This window comes from Serinus canaria, chromosome 1A, assembly GCF_022539315.1.
Source record: "Serinus canaria isolate serCan28SL12 chromosome 1A, serCan2020, whole genome shotgun sequence".
In the NCBI taxonomy this organism is placed as follows: domain Eukaryota; kingdom Metazoa; phylum Chordata; class Aves; order Passeriformes; family Fringillidae; genus Serinus; species Serinus canaria.
Genome location: NC_066314.1, coordinates 25,507,528 through 25,528,932, shown reverse-complemented (window position 1 = coordinate 25,528,932; position 21,405 = coordinate 25,507,528).

Genomic DNA, 21,405 nt, shown 5'->3' with positions numbered 1-21,405 from the left:
CTTTCTGCTACCCCCTTTTCAGAAGAGAGCCTGACTCCTTCCTTTGCCACAAGTCTGAGACAGGAAGTGGTGTCTGAGTCTCTCTCTGTGTCACTGTGCCACTCATTCCTTGGGGTCCATCTCTAGTGTGCCAGCAGTCTGTCTGAAAATCCTTTTCTACTAACCTTCTGTTGATCAGCAGCATTTTCAGCTACATTCCATGCTTCATTTAAGTGTCTCTTTTTGGTAGTCTTTGTCCCCTCTTTGAGCAAAGTAACTTATTTGCAGTATAGCTGCAGCAATGCAGGCTTTATTCAAACATTAGCAGAAGTCTAGCTGCAGTATCATGATACTCAGTAGATGGACATAGGCAGAATTTGTCAGCTTTTACTAGAAAAAAGGCCCTTCTTTTCTGCTGAAATTAGTCTTCCACAAACATTCAGGTTAGTTAGTACTGTATAATATACCATGATGTCAATCTGCAAATGCACTGCAGGCATAGCTAATGTCAGATTAACAATTCATGTATATGAAAAGCTGAAATGCAATGCTGATTTTATTTGGAATTATTGGCTCTCATTGGAAATCTACCTCCTGATGGGGCATACTTATTTTTAAATAAATATCATGTATTGCAGAGAACATGCACAGCAGGGAGTCACAGCAATCTCTCTCTCGGTAGCATTTGCTAAATAGGCTGTAGGCACACATCCATGGCTTATTCATGGTCATATTTTATTTACTTTGTTTTCAGTTTTGCCTACTCCTCATCCTAAGGGTTTTTTTAATTGCTCATATTCTTTTTTGTTAGTTGTATTTTTCCAGGCCGGGCGCCTCTTACCATATGCAAAGAGGCTGCAAATAGGATACAATTAAAAGTATGGAATCATTATTTAGTGGCTAACACAAGTACAAGATGGCAATGATTACAGGCTGGACTTCACTACTCACTGGAGTGTATTCTCAGAGGTGATGAGCTGCTTCTCTTCAAACCCCTAGGTTTTCCTTTAAGATTTTGTACCTTCTAAAGTTCATATTTTTCCTCTTGAACTTTCCTCTTGAAATGCTAACAACCTGTCTCACTATCCCTGTGTCTACAGTTTTAGCTTCCTTATCTTTTTTGCTGCTGCTCTGCATATCTTCTGAGGTCTTTTTCTCACAACTTCACAATTTCCTTGACAGCCTGAGCTAAGGATATGGCTGGGCTGTGTCAGAGATGTGCCTCTTATTGCAGAGTCCTGAATCTCTTGGAGGGGTGGGATTCAGACTTCACCATGTCACTTCAATTTGGAGTGTCTGGCATTGTCTAGGACCAGCCCATGGAAAGCTTTGGAGATTTTTCTGGGCAGGTTTAGGCTTGTTAGGAGATATATGCTGACCTCCAACCTGTCCTTTTCTGAACTTACAGTCTTCTGCTTTATTATTCACTGCTGACTCTCTTGGACCCTCTTGCTTATTCTGTAATATGATTCAGAGCCAAAGTTTCCCAAATATTCCTCCCTCAAACAAAGTAGTTGCATGTCTTATGTTCATTTATCACTGATAAAAGAGAGCATGTGGCTACCCAAATATTCCCCCAGTGTTGCAGTTGATAAGCCTACCATTTCCTTTTCCTCTCGTTAGAGAGTTCTGTGGAGTTCCCAGGCTGCTTGGGCTGCTTCTATGTCTTGTTTCCCTCTGTGGGGTGAAAGATGGCTGCGTTGGGATTCAGTGATATTGCAGCATGTCTTTTAATCAAGCTGAGGTACCACTTTTAGCTGCCAAATACAAAATCACATGTGGCTCTCCAGAGACCTTTGCAAATCTGTGTGGGAGCACTGAGCTAACAGGGTTAGAGCTGATCCAGAGCATTGCACGGGCTTCCAGGCGCAGTTCTGACCTGATGCAGAGGGACTTGCTCTCTGCTCACTCTTGGTGGAGACAAGACACAATGTAGGCCTTACATCTTTGTTAACAACAGCATTAGCATGGACTTAACTCTATATCTCTCATTAGGTTTTGTAGCAGGACTCAGGCTGTCAACAATTTTAGGTAAGAGAACAGCATTTGAGGTTTGTGTGTGAGATATGGGAAGGAAGTATTTTGTATCGGGGTATTTAGGACATGCATATTTGTGGTGTGTCTGTAAAATGTCATTCAGCACATTAGAACAATTAGCCTTGGAGGTTTCCTTGCAGAAAAAGAGCATCATATACACTTGTTTGTAGACATTCAGCTTCCAAGAATCTCCAGCTATGATCCACCAGAGACAGGTGACTTAAAGGAACATAGAGATAAAAGAACATTTGTTTTCTTAATTTCTACTTGAAAGACGCAATGCAAAACTAAATTGTATTTACACTGTGTTTAACTCAAATGGCACTTTTCTGACACATGTAATAGTCTATAGCTGTCTAGTGTTAGGAACTGTTCTGTGTATTTCTTTGCATCTTTCCATATTTTCCCTATAATGAATTTACTCCAAGGAACATATCAATTTTGCAAGCCAAAAAAAGGAGGAAGCACTAACTCCTTTTGGAGCACATGCAATAAAAATGGGAGAAATTGTTTTTCAATAATAAACATTTTCCAGTGTAATTGGGCCACAGGGCCAGTACTGGTAAATCATGACAATCATGTTAATCACCATGAAAGGAGAGTCTAAGGAGAGTCTTATGCAACCAGACACAGTGCTCTGGAAGTGCTTGGGCATGCATTCCATTCCGAGGTGAATTTGTAGTTGAGGAACGGCTGGTTGCTACTAGTCATCAGTGTGCACTGTCCATTTTGAGCAGTGAATTCAGACCTATTCAGCCCCAATGAATCCTGACAAGCAGAAATGGAGGCATATTCTATTTTCTGAAATGTCTTCTCTCATTACACGTTGGTGCTCCTTTGACAGCTTCTCTTCCTGCTGTCATAACCTCTTCTGTCATCCAGCTTCCACTGGACTCAAAACAAAACTCTGAATTTTTATTAACTACTGACTGCTGATATTCAGGGATTCTGTACTCATTATCAATGCAGAGTTCTCACACTTCCTTTTTTATACAATGCCAGCACAGATACAACTTTTGCAGTAGTGCATTTCTCTGGCTTTTCACAGCCCTTATTGCATGTTGCATCTGTGCTGTCCAGAGTTCATATGTATCAGATGAACATTACTTCAAAAGATGAAAAATCGTTTCAGATTTTTGAAATACTACACCCCATCTGAGAATGACTGACATCAATTTCCTATCTCTGTCTTCAGGCAAATCGTGTATAAAAGTTTAGTTCATTAAAACAAGTAAAAAAAAAGTTGAAGTGTTTTTCATACCAGTCTCCTCAGGCATTGTGGTATTTTGCTCTAAATTTGATAATATGATTTGAAGGTATATTTGACAGGGACTATTTATTTTCACTATTTTATTGTTGTTCTGGCAGCCATGTCATATACGAAGATAGTAAGATAGAAAATAAGATATAAATAAACAAAGTAAGATATAAAAATTATTATTTAGCTGAGTTATTCTACCATCTTGCCAGTGAGATTATGAGACAATTACTAAAACATTGTAGTTGTCCAAACAATTTCCAGCTTTGCTGCTATAAATAGCCAGAGAATTCTGATTAAGTCAGGGACTGGATAATTACTGACTTTCTCTTTGAATTGTCTCACTACTTTCTTCAATTTCTTCGTTGAAGGACTGGCTTGATCAGATCCTTCTTTTCCTGATTCTCCTCCTGCTCCTTCTTCAGCAGCTGCTGCAGCTGTTCTTGTTTCCACCCCTATCTCAGCCATAGTGTCCTCAAAGGCAGTTTGGGTTCCTGCCTCAGCCACAGTGCCTTGAGAGTACTGAGCTGTGCCTGGACAGGCCCCAGTGCACTGCTGGAGGCTGCTGATTTTCACTGGGCTAGGCAAGGCACCCTTCTAGCAGTTGTCAGGTCAATTTTCCAGGGTTGAGCATCTGTTCAGGTGTTCAGTCCTAGGTAATGGGAGGTGATAACCACCCTAGGAACCTGCCCAAATCCTCCCACGCACTCTGCCACCCACACACTGCCTACTTCAGGACACATTTCCATATCTTCTCACCCAAAATTTGTTTTGTCTTTTACCAGGATGACACCACATTCCACAAACCCTGTAATATGCTAAGAGTATGAGCAAGGATCATGGGAGCCTGCACAAAAAACCATAAACATCAATTCTGAGTACAGGGAGAAAGACATGTTCACTCCACACCTCCCCAAGGCAGCTCCCCCAACACAGCAAGGCTTTCAATGTAAGGGCAAAGCACAGAGCCATTGCTTGAATTAATATGTTCCCAAACTCAGCAAAATAGAGAGAAAAGCTCTGCAGCTGACAAACCCCATGAACATTCTACTTGATAGCTACCTATAGCATGCTTAAAATAAAACTGCCATTGTCTCGCCTCATGTTGGGCACTAAAAAGGACTGTGAAGGATTGACTTTGATTGGGTGCCAAGATGTTCTACCACTCTTCCTATTGATTGGGTGCCAAGATGTTCTACCACTCTTCCTATTCAGCTGGACAGAAGAGAGAAAATAAGATGGAAAAACACTCATAGGTTGAGATAAGTCAGTTTACTAAAGCAAAGTGTTGCATGCAGAAGCAAAGGAAAAAGCCCTAAAGATTTTATTCTGTACTTCCCAGCAGCATGTGTTGTCCAGACACTTTGTGGGAAGCAGGGCTTCGGCAGGTGTAGTGGCTGCTCAAGAAGGCAAATATTGTAAATAATGAATGGACCTCCACAGAGGTAGCAGGTAGAGAACTGGGAATAAAGTTGAGTCCAAAAAGGAGAAAGTGGAGGGGGAAGGTATTTTTAAGATTTCTGTTTACTTCAAGATTCTTCTCTTATTTGATTGGTAATAAGTTCAATTAATTCCTAGTCAAGTCTGTTTTGCCTGTGACAGTAATCAATGGATGATTTTTCCTTGTCCTTATCCTGACCCAGGAACCTTTAATTCTTTTTCTCTCCCCTGTTCAGCTGGAGGGGAGTGACAGCATGCCTTTGAGGGGCACTTGGCATTCAGCCAAGGTCAAGCCACCCTGTTAAACTGATTTTTATGGATACCAAACATTGCCACATATTTCTATTACTTGACACCCCTGCACTGACACTTCAGATCTAGTTCACGGTTGACATATAACCAGAGGAAATGCTGTGATTGGGGAACTAATCACCAGAAAATCTACCAAAATATGTTCAAAGATATTGCTATACTGTACCCTTTGTGAATTAAGAAGCAAGCAAGAGCAGGAAGGATTGGAGAATATCAACACTCTTAGATGTGGCCTTATTTTTCAAGGATTTGCACATTTGAATCTCCATTTGGCTTCAGTAGGAATCAAGATTATTCAAATGAGTGGAAGTCAATCCAGCAGAAACTAGACTGCAACAGTCAGTATCCATTTGTGGCTGATTACTTCAGAAATCATGTTACAGAGTAAAACAATATTTTAAAATGAATTATCTGGCATATTGAAGAAAATACTTAATGCATTTTTTGGGAAAACTTGGGAGTTTTCAGTCTCACTTAAATAAAAACCTATACAGAAGGTCCTTCTGAAGTATGATTAATAGAACCAAAATTTGGTCATACAAAAATGCTAATTATTTATGGCTATTGAATTATGTAAACCAATGGAATATCTCGTAATGTTTATACTTTGACATCTGGAAAACAAAGTTAAAGTGGGGAACTGATCAGACAGTTCCTGGAAACAAGGCATTGAAGAAGTATTCTATGATTTTTGGGGGTTTGGGGTCACAGGATGCTTTGCACCAGCTGTGGTAGGGGGGGATGCAAGGAAAGAGATGCAGCAGAGGATCCTTCCTGCATCTTGAAGAAAAAAGGTTGACAACAAGGGCCTTAATGACTTCCTCAATCAAACAGAATGAGAAGAGGTAGAGAGTGAGTAACTCTTAGGTCCCTTTGAATGCTGGGCATCCTGTGTTGGTGACTGAGTCCTTGCAAAGGTACCTGCGGTCTCTTTGCTATTCCCCTGTGCTGCTTTCATATCCATGGGACTGGAATGGATAATGAGCACTGCCTGCTTCCTGATGGTGGAATCAGTAGGATCTTCAAGAGCTTTCTGCTTTGTTTTACTCCCATGAGTTCTGTGAGCATTCTAGCCTGGGGTACCCTAAATGGGGCACACAGTGCCATTGTAAATGCTTGCTAAGCACTGGCTCTGCAGTAACTGAGCTACCAATTATTGACAGGATGGAAATCAGTATAAACTACCAGGATGGAGTTTAAAAGGGTTCCATAAGGCCCTAACTGGCTATTTTTGACTGTAGAAGTCCTTTTCAAGAGGATTTACAGGAACTGAGGATGTGACATTTTTGATGGAGCATTCTGAGTTTCTGTTCTCCATGCCTGTTCTGTGTAAAGATTGTTGAGTTAGTCTGCTTGAATATGGTGAGAAAAAACAGATTACTTTTATTGTAGCTCTAAGCTATGCTGCAGGCAGACAGGAGTATTTTCTTGCAGAAGCAAATGGCTGTAATAAACAAGGAAACATAGATAAAGCTAATCATGATAGCTTCCATCAGATCTGTCAGTCCTGCAGTTATTACCTGATTTATCAGAACAGCATGTATGTTTCCATTTCCCTAAGGCATCTGGATTGCAAAGTAGCTGGTGGGTAATAATTGATTTTGAAAGTTTTAGTTTATTTTAGAACTGGAGAATTCCAGCTAGCAACATTTTGGAAAAATAAATTGTTTTCCTGGATAACACTGAGAAAGTTTATTCATATCATAAGTATGTCTAAACATTAATTGTTTTTCCATATAGGTTCCAGTGCTGCAATTATTCCTATCTGAGAGATCTCTACCTTCATTTGTTATTGATCATTTTAATACACATCCATTAACATTTTTATACACATCCATTGCTTCTCACTTAGTCCAGGAGTTCTTAAATATTTAAGAACTCCTGGACTAAGTAGAGATGAGCCCAAGCAACAGATCTGAGATTCCTCTCAGAGTTTTGTTACCTTTCTCCCCTTCACTGTCAGAACTATTTTCATAAGACTTTAGTTCAGCTACATCCTACTAGCCACATATAATTGTAATTTTGACCCATGCAGAAGCAATTAAGGGGTGTGATATAGCAGGTTGTTGTTACAGGCAGTTGCAGAGACAGCTGCAGAGGATATGGATGGAATGCCAGCAAGAAATAAACACATCCTGTGTTCATTACATACTTTCTAGTGCTGTCCCATGCCCTGATAGACAATGATGCAGCACAGATGAATTTTCAAGAAAGGAACAGGCTATAAGGACCTGTGTCTTGTTTCCAGTACTGGTCTATTCTAAATGTTTCAGAGGAATGTGCTGGAAATCTTGGAGAAGAAAACTAAAGGACAATACACGCAAAAGAAAGTTTCTTCAGAGAAACAACTAGTTTAAGGATGGCTTGCAGAGAAAAATAGGTACTACCAGTGCTTTTATTTGTAAAATAGAATTTGGATTTATGGAACCATTAAATGGTTTGAGTTAGAAGGGACCTTTCACATCATGTAGTTCCAGCCCTTCTGCCATGAGTAGGGATGCCAGGCCATAGACCAGGTTGCCCAGGACCCTATCCAACCTGACCTTGAACACATTCAGAGCTCCAAAATTTCTCTGGGCAACTTGGTCCACTGTCTCACTACCCTCACAGGAAAGAATTCCTTCATAATATAAAATTTAGACCTACCCTTTTTTGGTTAGATTTCAGATTCATAATTTGTGACATTAATTTTAGGATTTTTTTTCTCAAAGAACTCTTTAAAAAATAGATATAAAATTTACATTATCAACAGTGAATTTTTTTTCTCTGTCCCTAATAAATTTTCTAAATTTATATTAAAATATTCAGCTCATGATGTATAGTAATTTCCTTTGTTTAGAGTATCTAAGTTTAACTAAAACTTCATCATACAGCTTATCACTCAATTTAATTTTGTGTTTATCCCTCATGTAATGTCTTTTTGTAACTTCATAATGCACTGTATAATGACATTTTCCATTACTTTTGATTATATACATTTCATTAATAAAAAATTATGATGTTTGTAAATGCATTATTATTATTCAGTATTCCAGATCAAAGCATGCCTTACTTATTAAATTATAAAGACATACTGGCAAAGACTTTCTTTCTTAATCCACCTCTTTGTATTTAGTATTTGTAGTGCAGGAGCCAACATTTGATTCTTTTCTCTGGGAAGAAGGAACCGGTGTTGTTTGGTCCAGATTGTATATTGTGTTTATCAACATTGTGTCTGCAACATGGGATGTAGATAAAAGCAGTTGTGTTTTGAGTTATATCAATGTTTAAAATAACTGAAAGAGCCAACAATTGATTTAAGAGAATGCTCAGATAGGCAATTTGTCACAGCTGTAAACCTATATTGCTGGAGGAACTTGGAAACACTTTTCCTTTTTTTCCAAAATTAGATTTTTCTCCTGGTCAGTGAACTGTGGCATAATTGCTTGCTGTCCATTAATATGTAACAAGTATACTTTAATCTCTGTGGATATAGGCAATGGCAACTCCACCTACCTCTCACCTGCAGCCTGAAGAAGTTCCTTGCTGTATTTTTCCACCACTCCATCCTGAAGTTTCCCAATGAAAGAAAAATACCCGAGATGAGGTTATCCTCCAAGTGACTATTCAACCCTGTAAGTGGTGATTTAGAAAATGAAAATTAGGGACATTATCACAGGAAGATAGCTAACAGCACCAGTATTTTAGGGTGTTTCTTCTTTTCTTTTTCTTTTCTTTTTTTTTTTTTTTTAATACAGGTTGTGATTTTGAGATACTGGGTTGAAGTAACAGAGAGATGAGAAGCTATGACCATTGTAGAAAAGACCATGAAATCTAGAAATCTCTGTAGAAAATTAATTCCTACATTCTTTTCAGACAGGGATTGACTGCACATCTTGAAGAGTTTACATAAACAGAACCTCAGGTGTGCCCAATTCTATGCAAAATTTTTGACAAGTGCTGTGATATTATGTACATTCAGATGAATCCCAGCTCTTGCTTTTCTTCACAGGTGCAGTACTTATGCTGGATACCCCAGGGGTTAAATCATATTTTCCATGTGCCTCTCTGTTCTTGCAAACACCTAATTTTCCCATATGCTTGCATCTACTTTTTATTGACTGTAGGAAGAGCACTCTCATTTTTCTGTCAATGCCTTTTTGAGGAGAACCCTTAACAGCGGCATTAATGGCTTGCAGCTTGGAGAAATATTCTTATCCCAAGGGCAGTGGATATTGCAGTAATTGACACAGAGGTGCTAACATCAGCAGCCCCGTGGTTCTCACTTTCACTGCTAGTGGCATTGATGGCCAGCTTAGAGGGGACTGGAGAATACCAAGTGAGGAGCCGTGGGAATGCAGTGGCAGCTTACCCTCTTTATTTTTTTTTTTTTTTAACTTTTCTCTTAGTTTGTTTTTGTTTGTTTGGGGTTTTTTGTTTTAGATTTATGCATTTTAGGCCACTCCTCACTGAAATCTGGGGAAAATTCCTATCAGGAAAAAACAAAAGAGAAAAAGTAAAATTGTGGAATTCACCAAACAAGAATTCCTGGTGGTGACAAGGTCAATCTGAAAACATAATTAAGTGTTGCAAGCACCATTTTTGTCCTTCATTCCAAGCTGTTGATCCAACAACGAATTTACTTTGCTCAAGAATGTGTCTTTGAAGAAAAAGAGAATTAATGTTTCTCATTTGTTTCTTTTTATTCTATTTAGAAAGCAGGAAGAGTCAGTAATGAAGTTATTCTTGATTCTTCAGTAAAAAAAACCACAACCAGAATTCTCTTGTGTTGGTTTTTCTTGCTCTTCCTAAATATACCACAACTTTTATGAAATTGTCACAAATGATTGATAGCAGTTATAGATTCACCTATAGGCCAGGTGGATTAGAGGCATGGGTTGACATGAACTAGTATAGCATAGAGAAGTGAAAAAGGGAAAAGTGATTCCTTCAAGATTAAAGCTTGATTTGCAAAATTTTACTCTGCTGGTCACCTGGGTTGAGTGATTATTATTATACTTTTTCCTTAATGGGTAGTAGATTATATTTAAATCTTCTTATTTTTGCCGTAATAGCCAAAAGCAGCGATAATGAGACATATTTTTCATCACTGAAGTATGTGATATAGATTTTCAATTAGGAAAAGTGTGTTGTACTCATCTCTAAATACTTCTTTTGTCTATAATTTTTTTATCAGTTAATCACATAAATTATTTCACGTTCTATGGTGCAAGACTATAATAAATATTTAAGATACTACTTATTCTAATGATCAAGGAAGAAAAAGATTAATACCTACCTATGTGTAATGGCTCCAGTTTCCCTTACACTTTCTTGAAGTTAGCATATGTTTGCTGAAAATCAAAATGTTATTTTGGTCAGACTCCTGAGTTGGACAGTATCAGCTTGGACTGCTGTGTTCATGGAATGAATGGAATGATGGTCAGAATGATGGAAATCTGTGTCTGCCATCACACCACAGTGCCAGCAGTGCAGCAGTACTGCAGCCTTGGACTCAGAGTAGGGCAGGTACTTGTGGCAAGATATAGGATTTCTAGAGCTAAATGAAGGACCTGCAATGGCTTGAGAAAAAGCAGGAATGGGTATTTTGTGATGAAGATATTCACTGCTGGGTTACAAAAGTATTTGGAGAATTAAGGGCAAGTATCTTAAATTTTCAATGGATGGAGTAGAGAGTTTTTATTTCTTCTCTGGGTGATAGAAAATGTTGATTAGTAAGCTATTTTCTTTATAGTGATATATAAAATATTAATATAAAATACTAAGGAAGAAAATAATTCTCTATGTCAACTTTGGTCATTAATTAATATGCAGTACTGGATATTGCTTACATGTCTTTTGCAAATTGGCTTTTCTGAAGTGAAAAATAAGGCAGGTCTACAGTAGCTCGGAATTATTTTTTTTTCTCTGTAACATAAAAATTCACACATGAGCCAAACTTTTATGTGGCTGCCACTGCCAAAGGGAAACGTGATGTGCATATTGACTGGTGGATCAGCAGCCATTAGTGCCACTAGCAATAAACTACCATGAGAAGAAGCACACTTAAACTGTCAGCATGCTGGCAGTGGAGAGCCTTTATTTTGCAAGAAAAAGTTTTCCAAAGTTGTTTTTCCGATGAGCAATTCTTTAAAATGTTGTGAAACCTTTTTAGCATTCAAGAGCTTTTACATTTGTGCTATTCAGATCAAGTCAGGCTGTAGATGTTTCCTTTCCTCAGGTAATTTGCCTTGGAAATTTTGTTGAGTCGCAGTTGCCTTAACCTTCTCGGAGACAGATGTTTCTAAGGTGAGCTACAAAGTGATACAGCACTCCTTGCCCTGGAGCATGGCAAATCCACAAAGCAGGACTCTGGAACATCCTAGCAATTGCTCAGGACCTCTGCTTGTCCTCTCCTGGGGCCAGAAAGGAGCGGAGGGAAATGTGCAGGCTCACAGGCCAATGGGAGAAAAATTCTCCCAGGGGCCATAGGTGGCACTGAAGGCTCTCAGCACACTGTGACTCTCCAGGGACAGTTTATTTATGTTAATTGATGTAACACGAGGTCCAGTGGCTTTGCCTCGTGATGCAACATGAGGGTCTAATTCAACCCCTTTCTGAAGCAATGAAAAGCAGAGGATTAAAGAACTGGCAGCATTATGATTATGGTGACCCTGAACTGGTTTTATGTTCTCATAAAACTCTGTAATTGCAGTCCAGATTAACACAGCAGCACACATTGTGAATCCTTCCAGTACATTTTGTCATTTTCGTTTTCTTATTTTGTGCTGTTTTACATGAAACTGTACTGTGACAAAACAACCAGTGTGACAAACAGCTCCATCACAGAAAATTTTCTGTTGAGGTGGATGTGGTGTGCAGGCTCTGAATCATGTTGGCTGAGCAAGGAGCTGTAGTTTCCAGGAATGGTGGTCCTGTGGAGCAGAATAACCTTCTGCTGGAAGTCACCGCAGCTGCCTGCCTGACTGCTGGGAAGCAGCCAGCTTGCCTTACCTGCAGCAGTTCACAAAAGTGTTTCTCCATCCCTTCAGAGGCAGTTTGGGCTGTTTGAAGCCTTGGGTGTTGGAGTGGCTGATGCTAGGAGAAGGCTGCTTTTCAATGCCTTTGCAATGGCAGTCATAACCCTCAACAGAGGGAAGGAAAGAAAGAACTGAAGTCGGCTATGTTTTAAACCACCACACTGGGTTTTCAGCAGTCATCTGTTAGAGCTCAGGTCCCCCAAAAGATCATGGTAAATGGTATTACACAGAGAAAAAAGGTCTTCTGGGGGCAGAAACATTAAAAAAGGGGATTTTTTTGAGTTTTTTTAATGCTGTTTCCATTAAATACTTTTCCATTATCACTTAGTTACTTCACATGCTCCAAAGCCTCATTCTTGGTCCTCAATATACCCTCAGAGTGATTGTTCTGATCAAATATTGTAACTGGGATTGCAATTTCTTTCAGAGAAAAAGCAAAAAAAATGCAAGCAGAAAAAATATTGTACGGCCTGATTCCTTAGCTGGTCTGAAAGCTTGATTATGAAATTATAAAAAACAAACTGCTCACATGGCTTTTTTAATAAAAATGGTGTTTACAGCTAAATTAAATTAAAAGAGTCAATGATCTATCAAGTTCCCAGCATTTTGGAGGAAGGAAACATTCTATGATCATCTTAAATTCTGTCTTGGGAGAACATCTGAATCTTCTACCTCATTGAAAAAAATAATGTAGAAAAAATATATTTGTTTTTGACTTTGACAGAAAAATGTACATTTTTTTTTTCCGGAGGGAAAAAAACCCCTATTTCGACCTAGCTTTAGCCAGCTTGCCTTTACTGAAAAAAGCCAAAAACCTGTTTAAATTAAACTAGGAAAATAGATGGGGAAGGATGGAGTTTCACTAAGTATTCTGCAGCCATCTTGGAACACAGTCTCTTAGAAAAATGCTGCACCTTTTGCAATATCAGGGGAACTCACTTTACACCAAAAAGAAATAGACTTGAAGCAGTTGGCTCCCCCTCTCAAACTTCTCTTTCATAGCAATTCTTTCTGCTTTTCCATAACTGATTCTTTGAGGCCAAAAGCAGGAAGATGAGATAGTCTGCATTTTGATGAGGTGAGACTGGTTTGGAAGCTTGATCCAAGTACATATACCACATAACACTGAATGAAAAAGGCATTGAAAAAAATACTAATTTTTTTCTTAATGTCTGTGTTTCTATTAAGGTCAAGAACAACTTCAATTTGTTTCCATTTTTGCGGGTGTAGCTTTTGAATCTTCTAAAAGAATTAGGAAAGAAAGGTAAGAGGTAGAGGGGGGAGCAGAGAGGCATAGGAGGGAAAGAATGAAGAAGATATGTAAATATAATAGAGACACAAATGAACATACACTTGAGACAAAGAAACAAGCACAAGACAATAATGGTGGAAGAGACAGAAGAAGAGGAGAACTTCCTAAATAAAAGTAGACAAAAATGTGAAAAGGAAACTCAAAGGAGAGAAGTTGGAGAAAAGAAAGACATGAAAAATCAATATGGAAATAGAGCTTTCTGTTATAAAATTCAGATTTAGTAGTTGCATGCAGCAGCCAACATGATTCAATATCAGTAATTTTTGCCTCTATTAAGGCAGTTCACAGTCATGGATAAAATGGTAATGTGAGAAGGGGTGGGAAGACGGGACAAAAATTGGTCTGTGCTAGAGTAATTGCAATCTGAAATAAAAAGGAAAGATGGCATATGATACAAACAAAAGAAGAACCCAAGGAAATGTTTAGACAGTAGCAACTGCTGATGTTGAACAGGCCTAACTCAAATTAGGTGCTGCTAAATGCGACAGAAGAGAAGGATTTAAGCAGGAATATGAAGGACAACAATGCAGTAGATTTAGAGACAGCTATTGGAAGGTCTCAAGCATGAAGAGCAATAAGGAAGAAAGACAATGTAAAACATAAAAAGCAGTTGTGACTGAGTGGCTAGCAGGTCGTGAACGATCTTGAAAATTTAGATTATTACATTGTGCTTAAGTTTGTAGAGAAGAAAATGCTAGTGGAGAAATAAAGGATTAGAAAGGCATAAATTTAGGTTGAAATTTGATTTTCCCAGTGCTAATCTCAATGGACACAGGCAGTACAAAACTGACCACTGAAGAGACACTACAGTTAAAAAAGAACAAAACCAAAAACTAAGCAAAACTACAAAAGGAGTGATTCAATTTCTCAAAGACTTTCACTTAGGTAGTAGGAATGAGACCTTTATCGAATATTTCTATGTAGGAAGAAGCATTTAGATGTATCCTTGAAGCCAAATTAAAATGAAGTCAAGAAAGGTGCTCTGTTTATGGTCCTGAATAAGAAATGGATACCTGGGACTATCAGATGCAGTATATGAGGAAAATGGCACATCTGAGCACAAGATGAATTAAACAAAAAGTGATCAAAAGAAAACTTGCTCTCAATTACCTTGGTGATTGTTTGGACACCTGAGATCGTAGCTGATAGTAGGAGCAGAAGTTGTAACATGTGAGAACTATGTAGGGACTTGCTGAAGAGGACTTTAAAATTCAGGTCTGTAGTTCATGGAAACAACTGCAGAAAAAGACACTTAGACCCAGAAATCACTTTCCGCTCTTTCATCATCAGAAGAGTGACACTACTAAAGCTTTATCAAAGCAGCCACAGAATTTTTCCAGCAAGCGAGGCTCAGAACCACAAACATGAAATGATTTTAAGAAGTGATTGAAACCTGTTCTGGTGAATATATCTGACAGCCCTAAAAGGCAATAAACATCTCTCTGTGGTGTGCAGTGAAGTTTTCTGGAATATCACCTGCAAATTGATTTTTTGTAATTATTACGGTATGTCAGGAGTTCCAAGGCAAAAAAAAATTTAATATCTTTTGACAAAATATTCTCAAGCCATTATTTGGGGACTTTACGTGGGCATTTCTGCAGCATGACAGAAATGAAAATGTATTTGTAGAAAAATGTGCTATACATATAAGTCTGGGAAAGTAAAGAGGAAAATGTAATATCTTGTGGAAATAGAAGAATCAATGGTGGCTATTTATAAACTTGTATGTAAAATTTTTTAGAAATGCAAAATTATTTTACTGTTTCTTGGCTGGAGTTCTAAATACCAAAGTAAATTTTAAATCGTAAAATTCTGTGTAGTTACAGAAAAAACTAGTCCACTGAACAAAGCAGAAAATTAGTCATAGTTGAAGTTTTTTTTAAGGAAAATTTTACTGAAGAGTTTTTACTGAAAATGTTCAAGTATACATTACCATCTTATGTAAAGAAAATTGAAGAAATTTTGTTATGAAACTTGTAGCTGGCTTTTTAATTCTTCAAATAAATATTCCAATTCATCATGCATATGCTGAGTGAAAATAATGATAAGAGTAAGGAACTGCTATTTTGATTAAACAGAATGTTCTCTTAAAGTGGCTTATTATCAAAATTGTGGTCTAGATGCTACTGTACATTTTATTTTGCACTGTCACAATAATTTTCTTTGCCTGAGTAGACAAAGAAAATTCAGTGCTTGTTTTCTAAAATAATTTTTTCAAAAGTGGTACTTTTATGCTTCACACAGTTATTGTACATCATCATGTGGTTGGAAAATAGAGGAAGACAGGTATGAACTGATCATCCTGAGCACTTCTGCCATTCAGTACAAAATATGGGTATTACAGAGATACAAATTCTGCATATTTGTTAAAAATAAGGGCTAAATCTTTGCATCGTAAACTTTATAAGAAACATCTGATTTGCGTTGGCCAGTCTTCCTTTCTTATTTTTTTTTCAATAAATTTTTATGTGCATGGAATGGTCCAGGATTGGTACATCACAGGCCTGAGGGTTCATAAGAGGGGAGGTTACATATTTATAGAATAGGACTGCCAGGATGGTGAGAGAACACACTCCTCAGGACCAATTCTTAGATCCAATCACTGCTGAAATAGCAGGATGAAATTCCTGTAGGCATTTGACTGACAAAAATATATCTTTAAAGAGGTTAAGATGTCATTTTATTGCTCACAGACCTTTTTCTTGCCTTGGTTTGGGCAATGTACACACACACAGAGGACAATCCTATACACATCCTTCTGACTTTGCAGGTGCAAAGCTGTGGACTTTAAAAATTCTAGAAAAAAATAATTCAGAGTTACAATTGGTTTTTGCTCCTCCCAGGAACAAATGACTCTCAGATAGCAAACTAGGCTCCAGTTCCTGTAAAAGGTTGATCACTGCTAATCTTTGTTTCCAGTCTTAAGATTATGGGGTCAGTTCTTCCAGACTCAGAACTGAGTCTTCCAACTTACTACGTGTATAAAGAGGTTACTGACAAATCAGGTAATGTTGCTCTTTTCCTTCTCTGATAAAGTCATATCATTGCATTGCATGGAGAATAAAATAAAGTAACTGCATTATCTGTCATTATTACTTGTTACCTGATTTACTGCTTATAATTTACATAATTGTTTCTAGATAAATTAAATGAGTGATTAAAACAGCAAGGTAAGTGAACCCATTGAAGGGGTGCAATCATGGTTAATTAAAGATAATGAAATTCATTGAAATAATGTCTTTTTCATTACTAATGAAATGGGGTTTCATCTTTCATCTTATTTTTTTTCTGCTGCTGGCAATACCTTAAGTGAATATTCTTGAAGATTGTTGTTGGTTTTTAAATTTAATAAACACTTGAATTGTGACAGGTAAACATACTAAGGTTCAATTTGTCAGGGACTCTTGTCACTAAAATCATTTTGTCACTGAAAATGTATAATTATTTTGATGGCGATTTTTCAGTTCCTAAAACACATGGAAACTCTTGAGAGGTTGGGTATTAACATCTGTCACAGTGATGACTACTGAACCATTAACAGTGGAATTCAAGGTATTTCCTAAGTTCATATGGTGCCATGGGTCACATAATGTAAAGGACAGCTACTGCTCCTGTGAGGGGAAAGGTTATACCAAACATATCCAAATGTAGCTGCATACCTCTTATTTCCATAGGAATTTCCTTTCATCCTGAAAGCACAACATGAATGAACATACCCATGTCTATATAGTACTAGTTCAGATTAGGTGGAGTCTTAAAAATATTTGCTGACACACTTACTTTCCCTTTCAAACCCACTTTCAAACCATAGTACCTTAACTTTAAGAAGCTTTAAGGATTTATTTGTTTATGATGATAAGAGATTCTAACAGTATTTCTGTATAAAGAGGTTTTATAAAAAATAACTGGAAATCATTTCCGTTTATGTTTAAAAATGTATAAATATCCTGTGAAATGCTGTAACACTGAAGGCATTTGAAATTTGAAAAATTTAGGGATTACAGTTTTCTATTTCTTCATATTTAATTACTCCAGTGGATCATTTCAATTTTTCTGCTGCAACAGTCACCAAGTATCAAATTAAAGAATAGCATAGTAATTCAGTTGTCCTCTGAAGAATTAATTTGTTGAATTGTTGAATTTGGACATGAAATCCAGTCCTTTGAGTGTGAAATAATGTAATTTTAATCCTTCAAATCTCAAACTATTTCACTATGAGCTTCCTCCTGATGACTTCATAGTCTCATGCATTATGCTGTCTGCTTTAAGACAAGCATTTTAAAAGTAACCTAGTAGCAAGTGAAATGAAGTTCATTATAGGGTCTGAGGCAGAACAAAAAAAAAGTTATTATACCTGTTAGGCAGAAATGCAATGATATTTGGATGTTGACATTCTGCCATATTGAAGAAGGAGAGAAAGTTTGTCTTGGCAGCTGATGTAAAGCACTTCAACCTTCAGAGGGTCCATTGGTTTCCTATGCTGAGTCATTCCCAAGGGTGATTCACTGGAATGTGCAGGGGAAAGGTGGTTAAAGAGCAAAAAGCTGCAAAATTTATTTCTTGTCTGACATCAGTTCACATTCACACAGATGAAATGCATCTCTCACTGAAGTCAACAACAAAATCTCTATAAAGGATTAATGTATTTTCGTGTCTCTGTGAATGCAATTTCGTCTGTATGTATATAATTATGTACACAAAGAAGCAGGAAAAGTTCTGATCATATAATTTTAAAAATTTTAAAAATAGGAGGTATGAAGTCATGGTTTGTGCCCATGAAATCAGTGCTAAGTGATTGATTAAGCCATTCCAAGCCTTGTAGAGCAGCACTCAGTACGTGTGCAGTTTAGCTAAGGTAGATTATGTGTATATGAATAGCATTTACAAGCCCAACCTGTTGCATTTATCTGTGTGTGTGGAGGTCTAACCCAATGCAAATACATTTCAGAGTGCTGCCAAAAGAAACTGCCAAGTTACGAGGGCTTCTTCTTTAAAAGCAAAGCCGTGCACCTTTTTGCAACTGATACTGATCACAGTAATGCTTTGCAATAATGATCACAAGGGAAGCAAAGGGAAACAATTTTCAAAGAGCCTGCCTTTATTTAGGCACTTAATTTCAGTTAACTTTTATAGGTAAGAACTGTGCCCATGGGTATTAAAGCTGCCGTGCATAGACTTTATACCTCAGTGGGTCTCCAGGAAGCTTTTATCAGTGTGGAGATAATAACACAGGGGTTTGATTCTCATTTCAGATATATACCAATGCACAGAGCTGACTCACTGATTTCAGTGGGGTTATTTACAATGGATGTCAGTGTAAACACAGGAGAATCACCCTGGCTGCAGTCAGAGGTTTCTGTCTGCTGGCTCTTGGGTGAGATGTTTTGCTGGAAAGCACAGCATAATCATTCCATAGGCAAAGAAGGTCAGTGGTACTTTGAAGCAACCATTATTTTTCTGGGTGGCCTGGCAGGGTAAGAGAAGAAGGTTGTGCAGATCAAGTCACGAATGGCAAAGGAAGGAGGTCTATCACAAGAAGGAGATTTAGAGTGACTGGCAAGCAAAACCAATTAGACAAGTATGCTTAAATATGTTTCTCCATCTTTTCAACTTTGCAGTTTAACTCCACAGAGTTTCTCTAACAATAGTGAAGGAATAATATTTGAGACAAAGATGTCAAACAGAACCAAAGAAACCACCTAACAGAAAGGTAAACAATAAAGGCAACAGAAATAGTAAAGAAGAAAGACAAGTAAAGGAATAAAACAAGGAGAGGCTGAGGAAAGAGAGAGATTTTGTCTTTTCTGCCAAAACCAACATATCTTCTCACTCTGATCTGGGAGTGCTGTCTAGAGAGCATTCAGTAATGGTAGCAAGGCAATCTCTTGTGTTTCAGACACATAGTTGCCTTCACATACATTCAAAATAGTTTTGCTTTAAAACCCAGGAACTTCAGACAACATTTAGAGGTATATTTATAGTCCAACAGATCGCCAATTATTTAATTTGTGTTTCCATAGAAACTGTTAGCAGAAACTAGGCAAAGAAAATGTGTGCAGCTTTTGTTCAACAATCACACTGCCACATACCCAGCGTTGTTCAGCTGTATGCAGCAGCTCGAAAAAATGCACCTGTGGGACTTTTTCCTACTGTTATATAATTATTTCATGGCATTTCTGGGAGTTCTTGGCAATAAAATATACAAAGAGAAAGCTATTCTCTAATCCAGAGAGATGGCAATCCATATTTATAATAAGGTGCAAAAGGAATGAAGATACATGAGGAGTGTGGACCTAAAGAAGGGAGTAAGGTGACAATAACCATGGGGTTTCTTACATCTATATAAAATGGTCACAATGTCCCCCAAGCCAAACACCAGTGACCTGGCAGCATTGTGACAGGACAAACTGTGAGAGAGGGATTTGGATCACAGAGAGTTGAAAACATGATGAATGGTGACAGAGAATTAGTTTCTCTTTAGCTTGTTTTATTGTGGAAGTTAAGGAATACTACTAAGAAAAAGGACCTCTGTCAGAAAACAAAGCAACTCTGTCTTTTTAGAGTGCTAGGAAAATTCTCTTTGGTCTTGTTTTCACAGAAAATGCAGACAAAATGGGCAGGGGTTCTTCAGAAGTGCAAATGGTTGTCAAATTGTACTTTCAGTAGGATATTGGTAAGGTTTTAAAAGGAATTTTGGGGCTTGTTTTCTGCTACCCACTGAGGTGAGCACTGCATTCCAGTCCTGAAGTCAAAGGTGGAAAATTGTTGATTTTTAATGCCATAAATTTTCCCTGCAAACACAAGTTCCTCTTTTCACCATCAACTATAATTTTCCCTTCGCTGACCATGGAAAGAAGTGGTTGCCTCAGGTAATTATGTGTACAGGAAGAAATTCTCTCTGCTTTCTGAATATCACCAATAACACTTTTAAATGATTTACTGTACCTTGTAATTGGTTCTCTGGAAATATGAATATTTTACTGCCACTGTGGAAACTCTCCAGAGTATCTATAATAGTGGCATTCTACAGGACATGATTAATGAGTTTTATTTTTTGCTCTGTCTAGAAGTAAGATGTTCTAAAAGTATTTTCTTTTAGTGAACATGCAAAAAGATCATAGTGTGCATCTGGTCAATGTATGAGAGTTTTCTGAAGGACCAAACAATAATGCAGCAAATCTTAGAAACAAGCTAGAAGAAACCCATTATGCATAAAGCAACACCATCCTATTATCATAAACTTCTCTATATCTGATTTGGGAAGGAGGACTTAGCCTCTCTATGATGTGAGAGCAGGAATGCAGAGAAGAATGTCTGTGAAAGCTAAAGCCTACTTTTACTGTAGTGGGTGCCTTTGAAATTCCTTACAGATTTATGTGGGACAAGATGCTATAAAGGTGAGGTGAGCCTCTTGGTATTCTGGGCAAATGTAAAAGAAAATTATCTTGTTAAAGTATATGGGAACTGAGATGATGCTAAACACTGAGGTAGGCACTTGCCCTGGGAAGTTTGCAACCTTGAGAAGATATTTTTTTATTCTTTTCTCCTTGCTTAGAAAAGAAAAAACAGAAGATGATAAAACAAACCTTCTCTTGAGCATTCTTTGTCCTGTTTTTAAAAAATCTAATTTCTAGATCAATTAGGAAGGGTTCTGAAATTGAATTAATAATAATGTGAGCAATTTCCAGTTCCTTGGCACCCAACATAGTTCACAATCCTGGATGAAGCTCCCATGCTCACTTATATAATGCAGGGAGAGCGCTTTAGAGATGGGTTTGCTCCAACAGAAATACAAAGGAGAGTAGAATTGTTTACATCCTGCCTATGACAGGCACTTAACTTCTCTGAGGCAGAGGTGGGAACCACTTTCATAACAAGGAACTGAACTTAATTATTTTCAACATTCAAAGGGAAATTGTTTATTCCAAGAGATGAGCGGAAGTGCAACTCTTAATGTCCTTTTAACCACAAGATTTGTAGCCAGTGTACTTATGAAGGTATAAGAGACTTAAACATTGACCTTAGGGCTTTGTTTTAATAACAGCAGG